Source organism: Seriola lalandi, unplaced genomic scaffold (genome assembly GCF_002814215.2).
Source record: "Seriola lalandi dorsalis isolate HSWRI2012SDOR001 ecotype SW California unplaced genomic scaffold, Sedor1 jcf7180002054365, whole genome shotgun sequence".
NCBI lineage: Eukaryota > Metazoa > Chordata > Actinopteri > Carangiformes > Carangidae > Seriola > Seriola lalandi.
This window is the reverse complement of record NW_019524918.1, coordinates 393408-407313: the sequence shown is the minus strand read 5'-3', so window position 1 is coordinate 407313 and position 13906 is coordinate 393408. Positions and strand designations below refer to the sequence as shown.

Below are 13906 nucleotides of genomic sequence, written 5' to 3'. Positions count from 1 at the left end.
GTGACAAACCCACTTTCCTTTTTTCCGTTTCCGTCCTCTTCACGACGAAAGACATTCTCTGTGTCATGTAATGTGAAGCAGCAGCAGTAAGATGTTCTCTTTGCATTAGCAGTAACTTATCAGTGACATCAAATTGGAGTACATGCCGCATCCTTTTCTATGAATGTCTTGTTCGTGTCAAGGCAATTTGCAACAAACCTTCCAAATTAAACGGCAAAGTATGTCATTTGTCCATGCCCTCTAGAACGACACAAACAAGTGACGCCCCATGTCGGCAGGGCGGCATCATTTCTCTTTGCCTTCTGAAGCCATCACCACTCTTTGTGTAAATAATGTCATAATGTGGTTCAGTTAAGGTATAAAAACAGCTTGGTTAAGTCTAGGGAAAGATCATGGTTCGGGTTAAAATACGCATCATTATGGTGAGGAACGTGTCCTTAACACCATAAACATGGCGTTAAGTTATGGAATGATCGCAGTCATCCTTTGACAAAACAACCATTGACAGCTGTCTATCCTGTTCAAGTCCTATATTTTGTTGACACAGCCTTCCACCCTGACCTCCATCTTCACAGACGTTCTTGCTCTAAAACACCATCGCCAGACTTCCACCTTTGCTCGCTAGAGGCCTTTGTCACTTGATCGTAAACAGATTTGTTTACATTTTGGTGCACTTGCTGAAATAGCTTATGTTTTCATTCTTTTTGGGAGTACGGTCTGACTGGTTTACATACATGCATTGATTTCCTCTGAATTATTATTGCATGTAAAGACAATTTCAGTCCAGCACAGGAATGGCAGACTCCACCACTATTAATAAAAACTACTATATAGAGTAGTAATTGCTGAATGTAAATATGCTAAATCGATATTTCTGAACAAAATCCTTCCATAAAAAGCATCAAAAATGGAGTCTGATTTTATTAAAATCTTGAGGATTATACATTTTTCGATAATTGACTGAGCCCTGCAGTATAGACAGCTAGTCGCGGAGATGTGAGTATTAAAACCCAAAAGAAATGCTTCACAGAGAGGGTATTCAACCATCTTCCCTTTCCTGGCAGTTACTACAGCAAACCTCACATCAGCATGAATGAAGGAACAGCAGTGAAGAAAAATGACATGCTGTGATGCCTGGAGAGAGATGTCCTTCATGGGATACAATACTGCAAATGGTATTATTATCTGACTACTGCATTCTGTTATTCCTCTCACCTCTTTCCTTGTTGTGCCCGCACTGTGATGAGGAAGCAGCCATATTTCACCTCGTTATTTATATATAGCTGTAATAATCCTCTGTGTTCCTTCCCCATCATATTCATTTTGATATTCTACAGTATTTACGACTAAGGGCTTTGCAGCGCATAGTCAATATGGGTGGAGGGTAATGAATAAATTAAGCATCAGGGTGAAGGCACAGTCCTACTCAGAGATCACATGTATTTTGCTGCCATTTTAAAACGGGCAGATCACTGAGGAATATGGCAGAAGAATACGTCCAGTCAGATGCAAGTGAGCGGATGTAAATGGGCGGCCATTGGGGAGCACCTGAATAATTTATACCTTCCCTTGTTGTGCTGCACAATCAGGGAAGGTTTATTTCAAACAAAGAGAACATGATGTCTGTTATGAATTTCTGTTATGCTTTGTCTCACACTGTCACGTTTGTACTCGCAATTTTCATCTGCATTAGATTTATTTTATTTGATGTATCAAACTGCTGACATGTAGTTGTAATTGATGCAGCTCTGCATGAATAAACTGAGCAGTTTATAAAAAAAAAAAAAGAAGTTGTGGGTGTTTAAAAACACAAAAAAAACTGCATTTCAGCATGATCTTAATCTGATAACTCTCATCTTCCTGCTGCCTAGGATGTCCCACTACGTCTTTCTCCAGAGATGCCAGGTCTCACTGACACAATTCTCCAGAGATATTCACAGCGTGAACCATTAAACATGGCACTAGAAAGACTTCACCAAGAGGCTGTTTGCCTTTTCTTACCAAAACTCCACAAGCACAGTCGAATGCATTTATCATCTCTTCTGTAGTCTTTCCAACATGCAACAAAAAAATACAAAATTTAAAGTCTATAAGTAAAGGAAAACACAACGTAAATGCTTCATGCAGTGTGTAAACAGTAACTTTCTTTCTGCTACCACACCTTCCTCTGTGTACAACAACATATTACATTTCTCTGCAGGTCAATGGCTACAAGCTCAAATTACTATTTAAGATGGCTTCGTTGGGCAGTAAAGAGAACAACGGAAAGAAGCCGAGACAGAGCAGCTATAACCAGCACTGATACAAAAGACACATGCAACCTTAAAGTGCCTTTTTGTGTTATTATTGTGTCTGTCTGTCATGTCATTCACTTAAGATTATAGTTTTAAAGTCCTGTGCAATGTTGTCTTGTCTGTTGCTGTGACAGTCTGATTATTGCATGCATGTGCAGATGTCTGTTCTGTAACGGTTTCACTAGCTGTATCCTGTGTGTGTTTTGATGTTGTTTTATCTGCTTGTTTGTGCCTTTTAATGTGTAACATCAACATGCTCAGGGATTACGGATGATAATTAGTCTTTTGGCTAAACCTGATACATTTATATCATATTGATGTTAATTAATGTGTGTCGTTTGTGTGCCAAATGAATAAAGTAAATCTTCAATGTTATGCCAATTTGTAAAAAATACTGTTTTTCAAGCATACAAAATTGCTGTAGCTGAGAAAATGCCTCATTCTTTCTACTAAAACACCCAGAATACACTGCAATAAATGGAAGTCTCGCAACCCTACACCATGCCATGATGCCCCCCAGTTCCAGTATATCTCCCACTCCAGCTGAATGAATGTGGCTTTAATTCTGTACTTTGGCATGCATTGGTTTACAAGCATGTAACAAATGTACATACACAATAATTCTTCCACAACAGTGGAAAAAATCATTACTTTTGTGCAGATGGAAAAGGTTAATAGAAATAGTGAACCTCGCCATAATTGATAATGCTAATTAGCTGCATTTATGTGACCACATTTCTCATCACTTACAAACACACTGTAGGAAACGTCACTGAAACACTTACTCAGCAGGTAGCTGCACTTGTTTTCCTGTCGGCATTGACTGCTTCTTTCAGCCTATTTTTAAAATAAAGTTTCAAGCCATTGTTACTCACAGCTGCACACTCAGGCCAGCGAAGCCAACAGCGTGACTCAAAGATAAACCAATAGATACGAGCAATGCCACAAGGAATAAAACAACACTGCCAACTGCTTGCTATGTTTATGGGACCAGTAATGTCAGTAATGTAATAATATATATGATATTAATATGAATTGGATATGAGGCTAATAAGCACAAGGGATCTCACTGAATACAAATATATCAAGGATATAAAGAGCATCAATATTCCTGCTTTTCCACTTTCCACACATCTCATTCACACACTAACATTATCATCAGCTAAATTCATACTTTCTAGTGACAGTAGTGGCTACGATGATAAAGGTTCATTGAAATCAAATGACTCGTAATCATTCAATTTAGATTTTCCAAAGTATTCAAGTAATTTCTATCTCTACAGCTGTGCCTAAAGTTACACAGCTTTTATTTAGACAGGCATAAATTGTTTTGCTTGGTGGAGTTCAAATACAGTTGATTCTTGATTATTTGATGCATTTAGGTACATGGTCATGTTTTCCTAGCAGCTAAACTCATAAATACATCAAGAATATAAACAGCAGAAAACAATTTGGCACATGCAGCCTAGACAGTTTCCAACACATTGTAGCATAGGTCTGGCTAACTGCCAGTGTAAATCTGAACACAGATACATACAGCACATAGACACATAGAAATGCAGATATCTTTGTGAAATAAACAAATACAGACAGTAGCTCTGTGTTAAAACTAATTGGCTACTATTGACTGTTTAATTAATTCATTAATTTTACACTGAAAAATGTACAAAGCTTTTTCCTCAACTCCTAGGTGACTAACAACAGTCCAAAAATCAATATATATTTTGAATGAAATAAATAAATGAGAGAAAAGCACTAAATCCTCACACTGGAGAAGATGGAACCAGAGGACATCTTGGATTTTTGCTTAAAACATTACACAAACAATTGTAATAAACTCAGGCATATTGCAATAAAACCCTGTCTCTGAGCTATACTGCATGTTATCGCACTCGAGAGCCAACATGTTGTCAGTTCATTTTCTAAATCTGGAGACACCTCCCTCAGAGGTGGGCCAACTAAAACTGAGGAAACACAGACAGCAGCTGAAGCCGGGGTGAGCTCTCAAATCACAGAACTCAGTGGGAATTTTTATGTCAGACTTTCACATGTCATATTACAACAAAAGGAGCCGGGCTGAGAGAGGCAGCTGATCCTTTGATAATTCAGACACGCAAGACTGAGAGGAAGAATTTCTTTGGAATGTAAATATATGTGTATAAATATTATACATAATCAGCCTATAAATACTGTATACAAAGATATTATGAATAATAAATATATGTAAATTTTAATATAATAAAAATACATTTGCATATTCATTTGATAATTTATCGAAACACTGGTGTTTCCATTACATTCAAAATGAAAGGAGAGATCCACATTTCACTGTAGTTTTTAACAAAGATCCGAGAGGATTACGTCTCATTTGCAGCTTGTCTTTGGAATCAGGCTGCAATTTGCTGCTGCGTGAGACGGTAAGTCTTACTGCACTGCACATGTGGGCAGCGAACGAGAGGGATGTTTGCTCACCTCTCCATCATAATCTGCTGTTCATCAAAGAGATCTATTTTCTGCCCTCTTTGTACCTTTTCAGTGGACTGCAAACTCTGACAAAGTGCCTGAGTCTATGCTCTTTAATGATGATATATGAGAGTTATCCTGAGGATGTTGTCAGATCAGGGGATGTGCTGTGGGTGTAAACCTGGGTGATGACACGAGGAGAGTAAATAGAAAAAATATGGTATTTTTTTCTGTAATTCAAAAAGATGACTTATCTTGTGATGGAGCTCTGCTCTTAAAATGTCAGGAAACAATTGAAAGAAGTCCAAGGTGCTTTAACACTGTTAAATACTTCTTAACACTGATTATTAACCCCTATTTTCTAATGTGTTTCACTATAATTGGGGGTGCCACGACTTAAGCCATTACTGGGAGAGGAGATCAAAGCAGTGCAATAAGTTTTCCAGCTGTAAAGTGGCAAGTAATGTGCCTTCATAAGTTTAGATTTTCAAGTAGTTGCTGATCATACTTGTCTTTGATAGATAGGAAATGTGGTGCAAAGCTTGTTTAGCAAATTTTCCACAAACTGATTTTTGCTGCATTCTCAGACATCCATGCCACTGAGGTAATGAAGATTAATTCAAGAATCCACAGACACACACACTCTTAGAAATGGATTCCGCTGTGTGTGAAATCTAGCTGTTGTTCAACCCGCATTGCTTTGACACAGTGCGTTTTCCAACAGCCATTTCTCAAACTGACACAGAATAAAGAAGGGTTGTGGCCTCCTCCTGTTTAATTATAGCGCCCTGAGAAAAGCAGCAGATGCCAACAAAAGACATCAAAACAGCTATTTGGATGAGGAGAGTCTAATTTGAAATGAGTCAAGAAGCTCTATCTTGGTGTGCTGGTATTTTTGGTATGCTGAAGATGCTCTCAAGGAGGAATATGGTTAATCTAAGAGCTCTTTTAATTTTGCAAGATATTAGACTCATGTCATTTGGTTTTGCTTTTTCCTGCTGTATAAGAAAAACATTTACATTAGGACATGCAAGTCAGCTGCAAAACACTGCGAAAAAGCAATAAATGTGAAAGTGATATACACAATCTGTATATCCTCTGCAATGCTGGTGATAATCAATCATTTATAAAATACCTTCCTTAGGGCTTGTTAATTATTATTAAGAATTATGGTAATGATTTCATTCTATATAGAAAACACTGGGTATTTTCATAACCTGAGGTAATGCTAATGAAACCTTTGTCAAACTTAAGGGAAGGAGAACTGTTAAATAAGCATTTTAAAACCATCCCAGAGTATCAGCACTAATTAAATTATGTGATATTTATTTATTTACTTGCTTATTTATTTTGTTGCAATCTTATGTTTACATCAAACACAGTTTAATATTTTTGTTTACTGTGCTCATACTGTGGCTATGAGTTAACAGTTTGAGACAGTATCTGTGATTAGGTGTCACTCAGATAAACTTTATTTGTCGTGACTACTGAATTGGCAACCCTGAAAGCTCTGATTCTGTAAAATAAAATAAAAATTAAAGAAATAACATCTGCTCATTTTTACATCTGTCTAGTTTGAGCAGAAAGAAATATAATCAAAATATTTGTCGAAATGATCAGTATCAGTGCAACTTTGAAAACTCACTTTTTTCTTCTCTTCCACATTTTCTTTCAAATTAAAAGAGGAAACATTAAATCAAAGTGTTCTAAATCCAGAGACCAGAGGTGTATCTGTGGTGTAATTGTTTTTTCTTATTAAAAACAACTCGATAAAGCCGACATATAAAGATGATATGATATGAGGAAGACAACACATAAACCAGACTATCCACAGTAATGAATCTGTGATGCGCTCTGTTCTGTGCAGTCTCTAGATATAAAACTGCTTTGAGAGGACAACCTAATGGAAGTATTGTCAACAGAACCTCACATGTAATAAGTGGTCAAAGCTGTCAGACTCATTTCCTGCATTCCCCGCCAAAAGAGACCAGAATCCCCTTCTCAAAGAATATGAGGATAATTAATAACTTCATGACCACATCATCAACTTGCATTTAATTTAAAACCCCACGCTAAAAATATTCTGTGTGGCTAAGTTGCTAAGAGCTTCATCAAAATACCTGAATTAATTTGTTTCAAAGAATCTTAGCAACCAGATATTCAACTCAGCCCATTCTCACAAGAGGCTTTATAACCCTGTTCATGGCTTTTTGCGTATAAAAATAATGGCTAATGCAATGATTTTTCCTTTAAATGTTTTGTTAATGCTCATACTATGGATTATTAACTTTCTATTTCTACCCAACTGCCAAATTAGCTGATATAGCCGATGTCTGCTTCCCTGAGCAAAGCTGAAGCCAGACACTCCCCTTGTTCAGAGAAGCATCCTCCAGGACGGCTAGTTCAAAGCAAGAAAAATCAATGTCCTCTCACTGTGCCACATTATGTAAACCCCAGCCACCTGAAAATGATCAGTTTCAATATCTGCAGTGCTTAGCTGCCATGCCTGGCCTGTCTTGATGTCCCTCATATACTATGATATGGTGTTCCATTACAACAATATATGTGCCTCAAAGAAATGTCTCATTTTTAAATATAAGACTGGATTGTCAGCTTGTTTTCAGGACGAGTTCAAACCAGAGGTGGACAGTAACAAACTACATGCAAACTAAGATAACATATTTGTATTTATTACTTCCATTTTATGCCCCTTCTTACTTCTACTGCACAATGTTTAAGAAGGAAATATTGTAGCCCTTTACTGCACTACATTCAGTTTACAGCTATTATTCACTTATGTTGCAGATTACATAAATTATAAAACATATGATCAATTTATAAAATATATAAAACATCACTTGAAAACATGATGTTAAGATGCGGTGTTAAACAGCCCAACAGATTATATAACAGTTAAACTGACCTCCACCTCCTCCAACCACTACATAAACAGTGTTTAAATCTGTCGCAATAATAAAACAATGTAAGGGGAAAAAAAGGAAAGAGGTCAATCTATATAGTGAGTACTTTTACTCAAGTATAATTTTGAAGGCATGACTTTTACTTTATATTGCAGTATTGCTTTTAAATAAGTAAAGCATCTGAATACTTCCTCCACCACCGGTTTAAACTCTCACAAGACCAAAAGATCTTGTTATTCTTGACATATTGGACCACAGATTAGATAGCACCAATATCAGTAAGTACAGCCCTACCAGATGATTACTGTAAAACACAAGGAAACTAATTTAGCCAGGGTACATCAAGTTACATAACTTCTGTCTCCACACATAATAACTTTTGTTTTATGGCCTGGGAAAGTTGACACACAATTACCACTGTAGTGACATTGATGAAGCTGTTAGTAAAGGGCTGAAAAAGCCACAACAAGTCAAATCTTTCAGTTCGATTACAGACGCTGACTTCTTACCGAATGGAGCAAAGAAGAAATTTTTGCAGGTTGTCAAAAATAAAGCAAATGGGAAAACAATAGGGGGAAAAAATCCAAAGTCACAGTACGAAGCTTAGATATTTTTTTTTCTTCTTTTTGCAAGAGGCATTAATAAAAAATATGTCATTAAGAATATCCAGCTGCTCTATTCTCTGAGAGATGATAATGTGCTCTCACAAGACTTTCAACAAAAGGAGCACACATGTGGCACTGGTTCATGCTGAGTTTATGTCATGTGAGAGTACAGCAGTTGAAGAGCTTTCTTTATTTATCTGCAAACAGTAGCATGAAGACAGCTTGGTCGGTCTAAGAATAACAGTAGCAGCATATTACAGACATTCACCTACCAGGGATCCTGTTTAAGGTCTGATATGTGCTTAGAGGCAGCGCCATAAATAATTGCTTAAATACAGTATATAATGGTGACGAGATCTTCCCTTCCCTGAATCATTATTTACAGTAAAAAGCAAATTCCCTTGAATATCTATGACCAGCCACGAATTCCTATGAGAAATATCAGTGCCGTGCACGTTCATGAGTTTATCAAACCATCTATTGTATGTATCCTCAATCCGTGTTCACAGCAGCCCAGGGTGTTTTCTGCTGTTCATCAGAGGGGCTGTTTTCCCTATTGAGATAAGAAATTAAATCTGCAGGAGCAGAGGATGCTGGGTTTGCTGCAGGGTGGCGAAGCAGCAGCTCTGATAATGGAGCCGACTCCCATTGCGCAAGCTATGAGGCAAACAGCCGTGGCGCCAGCCCAACCCTGCCTATGTGAGGGGATAGCTAACAGTGTCACTCTGAGGAGGCTCGCTCTCCCTCTCTCTCACTCTCTCTCACTCTCTCTCCCTCTCTGTATGCGACCATGTGGTTAAATCGGCATGTGACAGGGAGAGGAGGAAAATAACGTGATGCTCTGTTCTTACATTCCTCTGTCTGCATGTGAGTAAAATATGTGTAGGGAGAGAGGATATAAAATGGGTAAAACTGTAAGGTTTGCCTTTGTGTTTAATGTAGTGAGAATATGCATGCATGGTGAGTCAAACATACTGACCCCGTGGAATAAAAACTGAAGAATCGATTGAGTCAGGGGAGGGAAATATCTTTTTTTTTTCTTTAGCATATTATTATCAAAGCCTTTCCTCTCTATCCCTCTGCCCCATCACTTTCTGTTCATGCTCACAGTCTGGATGGGTAATGTGTGGTAGTATATTATGTAAATGTGAATAGGGTTTTAATTTCAATTTGGGTACTCACCAGAATATTGTGTCGTTTTGGATGCTCCTCACGGGGTTCACTTCAAAGCAGTCTGCAGAGAGAAATAAACGGTCACACCTTAATGTGCAAGCACAAATAACATTGGGGGCCATACGGCACCAGTTGTAATAGTGTCAGAATCATAAAAAGGTTCAATTTATAGTTCAATCTTTGATTCCATCCCAGACTCAATACAAATGATTTGATATTTCTATAGTGGTGGAACAATCATTTTCTGCCCAGGGCCTCTCTGCCAGATCAAATTTAGAAAAGGAGAAATTCAAGCAGAAATATCATTTTACCTCTCTCCTCCTTAAAAGACAATTTCCTGCTTTATACGCATAACTAATATTTGTCTTTAGCCTGTATTATGATTAACCTTGGATTGTACACTGGCCTTACCTTGAGGTTAGTTTTTCTTTAACATATGTAAATTTTTTCCATTACATCTATTAAATGCAATGAATGAATTCAATGAATACTGACTACTGAATACATAACATGTAGCGTCCTTGTGTGGTGTCATTATTGGATAATTAGTTTGTCACCATTACAAATAAAGTTAATAAGTTTAATAATAGATAGATAGATAGATAGATAGATACTTATAGAAAGGATTAGACGGTTAATGAAGGTGTTTCTCAGGCTGTTCATCTCCTCATGGAGGATTTTGGACCTCATCCTCCCGTCAGCCACCTCCTCCAGGCTGTCAAGGTGTACTCCTACAACAGAGCCTGCCTTTCTGACCAGTTTAATTAGCCTGTTTTCATCACCAGCCATAATACTGCCTCCTCAACACACAACAGCAGTACACCAGCCATCACATGGAAATTGCGAAGCAGCCTGTTGCACACACTATATGGCTGCTCTGTCCCGTCTTCTAGAGGACATCACAATTATCTGACCAGTCTGGTTTGTTGTTAAGGTACACGCCCAGGAACTTCCTCCTACACCTACAGCTCCTCACCCAGAATGGTGACAGGTGTAGGAGGCATCCTATTCACTTCAAAAGTCCAAAAACATTATTCTCACACTGCACCCACACCTCTCCAGGTGGGAGTAAGCTTTGTGCAGTAGGTAAATGACGGCATCATCCATGCCAAGGTTTGTCTGTACGGGATACAGAGGGACTGCCACCAGTGGCATCAGGTGCCGCAGAACCAGCCTTGCAAAGGTCTTCAATATGTGAGAGGCCAGTGCCACTGGCCTGAAGTCAGTGAGAGCACTGGTGCATCCCCTCTTAGGCACACGGACGATGCATGAAGTTTTCCCTCATGCATCAAGTGAGGGGACCTGCTGCATGTCCAGGGAGAGGTTGAAGAGGTGGCAAAGAGTGCCAGACAGCTAACCAGCACACCCCCTCAGCACCATTGGGTTGACTCAATCAGGCCAGGAAACTCCTCAGCTCCCTATTTACCTGGTTGATAGTGATAGTCAACCTGACTATCACTATCACAAGTCTTGACCAATGTTGTCAATGCATAAGTTAATACAGTATAGTCCATAATGCAATCTGATAAATCATTAATATCCTCATCTTTTGCAGTGCAGAATACATGCCAGTCTCTCGGGTCTCTGTGTCTGAACTGTCGCGACACGGCTGCATTCATGGAGGGAGGTAAATGGTTACTGATAAATGGATTCATGCATCACACTCATACGCAGTCATACACTGATGGAACAGCCATCAGGGGCAATGTGGGGTTCAGTATCTTGCCCAGTGATACTTCAGCAAGTATGCTTGGAGGAAGAGGGGATTGAACCACCAACCCTCTAATTAGTGGACGACCCGCTCTACCGCCTGAGCCACAGCCGCCCCAAGGAGGAACGTAACAACCACAGCAACTGTATGAGAATTCCTGTAGCACATAGGATGGTCACATTCCCACTGCTAACAGTTCAGTATCAGGATTGCACAGCCTAGATTTCAAGGTAAATGTCTGATGAAAACAGCAAGCCTCTTCCTTTGCTTATACTGCTCTGTTTCCCTCTGTCCACTTGAACCAGCTGGAACCCCTCAAGCATGACTTGCACTCACGATACTGCACTCACGATATTCCCGTTGTGCCACAGTGTGGACAGAAAGTTCATTCATCTTATTCGCCAATGATCTCACATTCCCCATGATGACAGATGGCAGGAAAGGTTTAAATTTCCTCACCCTTACTATGTTCTCTTCTTAACCTTAGCTCCAGCTCTAACCCCTCTCCTGTGTCTACTCAGCTCTGCTGGGATGCCTGCCGCTTTCGGCTAGGCGATGTTACCAAGTCCAATCAACTGACTAAGGTATGACAAAAACAAAAATAGTCCATGAAATTCAGAAAAACAGAAAAGAATAAATAAAGACTTAGAAAAAGACCAGACAAATCAATGGAGAGGAAGAGGGGTTCAAAGGCAGCCTGCTCATCTGGCGCCATCATGAATTCAATGTCAATGTTACGGTGGAAAAGCATATACCATTACATACAGCCTCCACGCTGAACATAGACTTGAAGCTTATATTGGTGTTGCACACACAGCCCACCATAGCTCATTACTTTTAATTAGACCCACCTTTTTAGTTCATTAGTGACAGCCACACTGATTCTACCACTCTGTCAAACTCATGAACCAACACATATTGCCAAAACACATTAACATTTACCGCCTTCAAACTAAAAGGCCAAGTCGTTAAACAGGTTTTACAGGTGGGTGAAATTGGTATGACATACAGTACCAACAGTGTACTTTGTTGTCACTGCTCCACATCATATCAAGAAAAGATACAATATTGAATTTGTATCCAGTTTATTTAAAGAGCCAGTACAATTTGAAATACACTTGCACTGACCAAGGTCATGCCTATGGCCTATCGCCTATGTATGCCAATCAAAAATCCATTTTCAGTATTTATACTTTATATTATTTCCTCTCTTTTATTATTCAGCAAAAATGTTTGTAAACAAATTTAACCCTTTAGTTTTCATTCCTACTTTTAGCTCTTTCTTCTGGCATAATACATGGTTAGGTTAGAAAGATAACAAGTGCAGATTTACCACTTGAAATTTGTTTACCAATAGGTTCTTGTTTACAAAAAGAGGTAGACAAAAGCAGGACTCTTATTTCTTGTCAATGACTGTCAATGTTCCTCAATGAAATTACGTTTTATCCGCTGTAGCTCGCTAGGCAATTAAGCAAATACTAGATTCATGAGCTGGTTGAAAACAACTTCTCTGACTGACTTTTTAGGGTTTCCAGCTGGCTTATAGAAAAGCTAACTAAAGAAACATCATTGTTTCAACAATTGCAATTTAAAGCTAGCTGGTTCTAGTGTTATAAGTATGATAATGAAAAATGTAAGACCAGGCTGTTATTTCATGCGTGCTTAGATTACATCAACTTTTTCAATAGTGTAATGCTGTAAAGTGCTAGTCACAATTGGAGATTTTTTTTTTTTTTTTTTAACATTAACATGTAACAACACAAACTTATGTAAGCTAGTTAGGTAATGATGTGCTTCTTAGCTTGGTTGCTACTGTAAGCTAGTTAGTCAGACATGCTATCGATTGCAGCTTCTGACAGAGCAGGAAAAAAGTCCATTCATTCCACTTTCATTCTTGTGCATTTGGTTTTGGAAAGGCAACCCCCCCCCCCAAAAAAAATCTGCCGCCCTCCAAACTCTTTAAAGTAAAGTATTGCTGTAGTGAACCTATGACTGACTTCAGAAAATCATGCTGCACTTAAAACTACATTTATAGGCATCCCTAATCTTCTCTGGTGATTTTACCTGCTGAGAGCATATAAATGCTGGGCATGAATATGAGTATCAGTGCAGTTGCAGAAAAGACCTGTTTTTAAGCATTTTTGGTGCAGTGGTGTCATGCACACCTCAGCTTCAATCTCCCATGCAAAAGACCAAACTGTGGAGGACTCTGGGGAAACAAATAAAACGAGATAGGTATAAATAGCTTTCAGGGGACACAAACAAACTTCTTGGAACTAATTTAAACTGCCGCACTGTATATAGGCTAAAACAGTTCGAGGCAGCCACAATTTCTTCTCTCTTCCCCCAGTGCATAACTAAATGCACACATGGAGCTATCACAGTTAATTGAAACTTTTGCAAATGGAGAAAAACTTTTCCACTTTTTTTTTTTTTCTTTTTCGGGAATAATGACAAAAGAGGGGCAGCTCTGATTCTCCTCCGTCAAATTTAATTGCCAAAGCAGCAATCTTGATTAGGATCTCAACAGTCCTCTTTATCAGCCCCAGCCACAGCAGCACAGGGTGTTTGTCCAAGCAAGACATATTTACCCAACCGAACTCTGACTTCTACCAATGTGTAAACAAGGAAGGCCTCTACAAAAGACCCTGACATTGAGAGCAACCTTCAAAGGTAGTTGAGTAACTGTCCATTACATTCAATGGAGACATGCCACCCTCAACACGTTGGTGATATTCC

General features: G+C 38.8%; 1 protein-coding gene across 1 annotated transcript in view; it reads right to left on the bottom strand.

Annotated features, from left to right (window-relative positions):
- lrfn1 (leucine rich repeat and fibronectin type III domain containing 1) overlaps positions 1 to 13906 on the bottom strand; it is a 103306-nt gene that overhangs the window by 40776 nt on the left and 48624 nt on the right. Inside the window, exon 2 of the mRNA XM_023408512.1 lies at positions 9466 to 9517. The gene's annotated coding sequence lies outside the window, so the exon portion shown is untranslated. The remainder of the gene's footprint in view (positions 1 to 9465; positions 9518 to 13906) is intronic.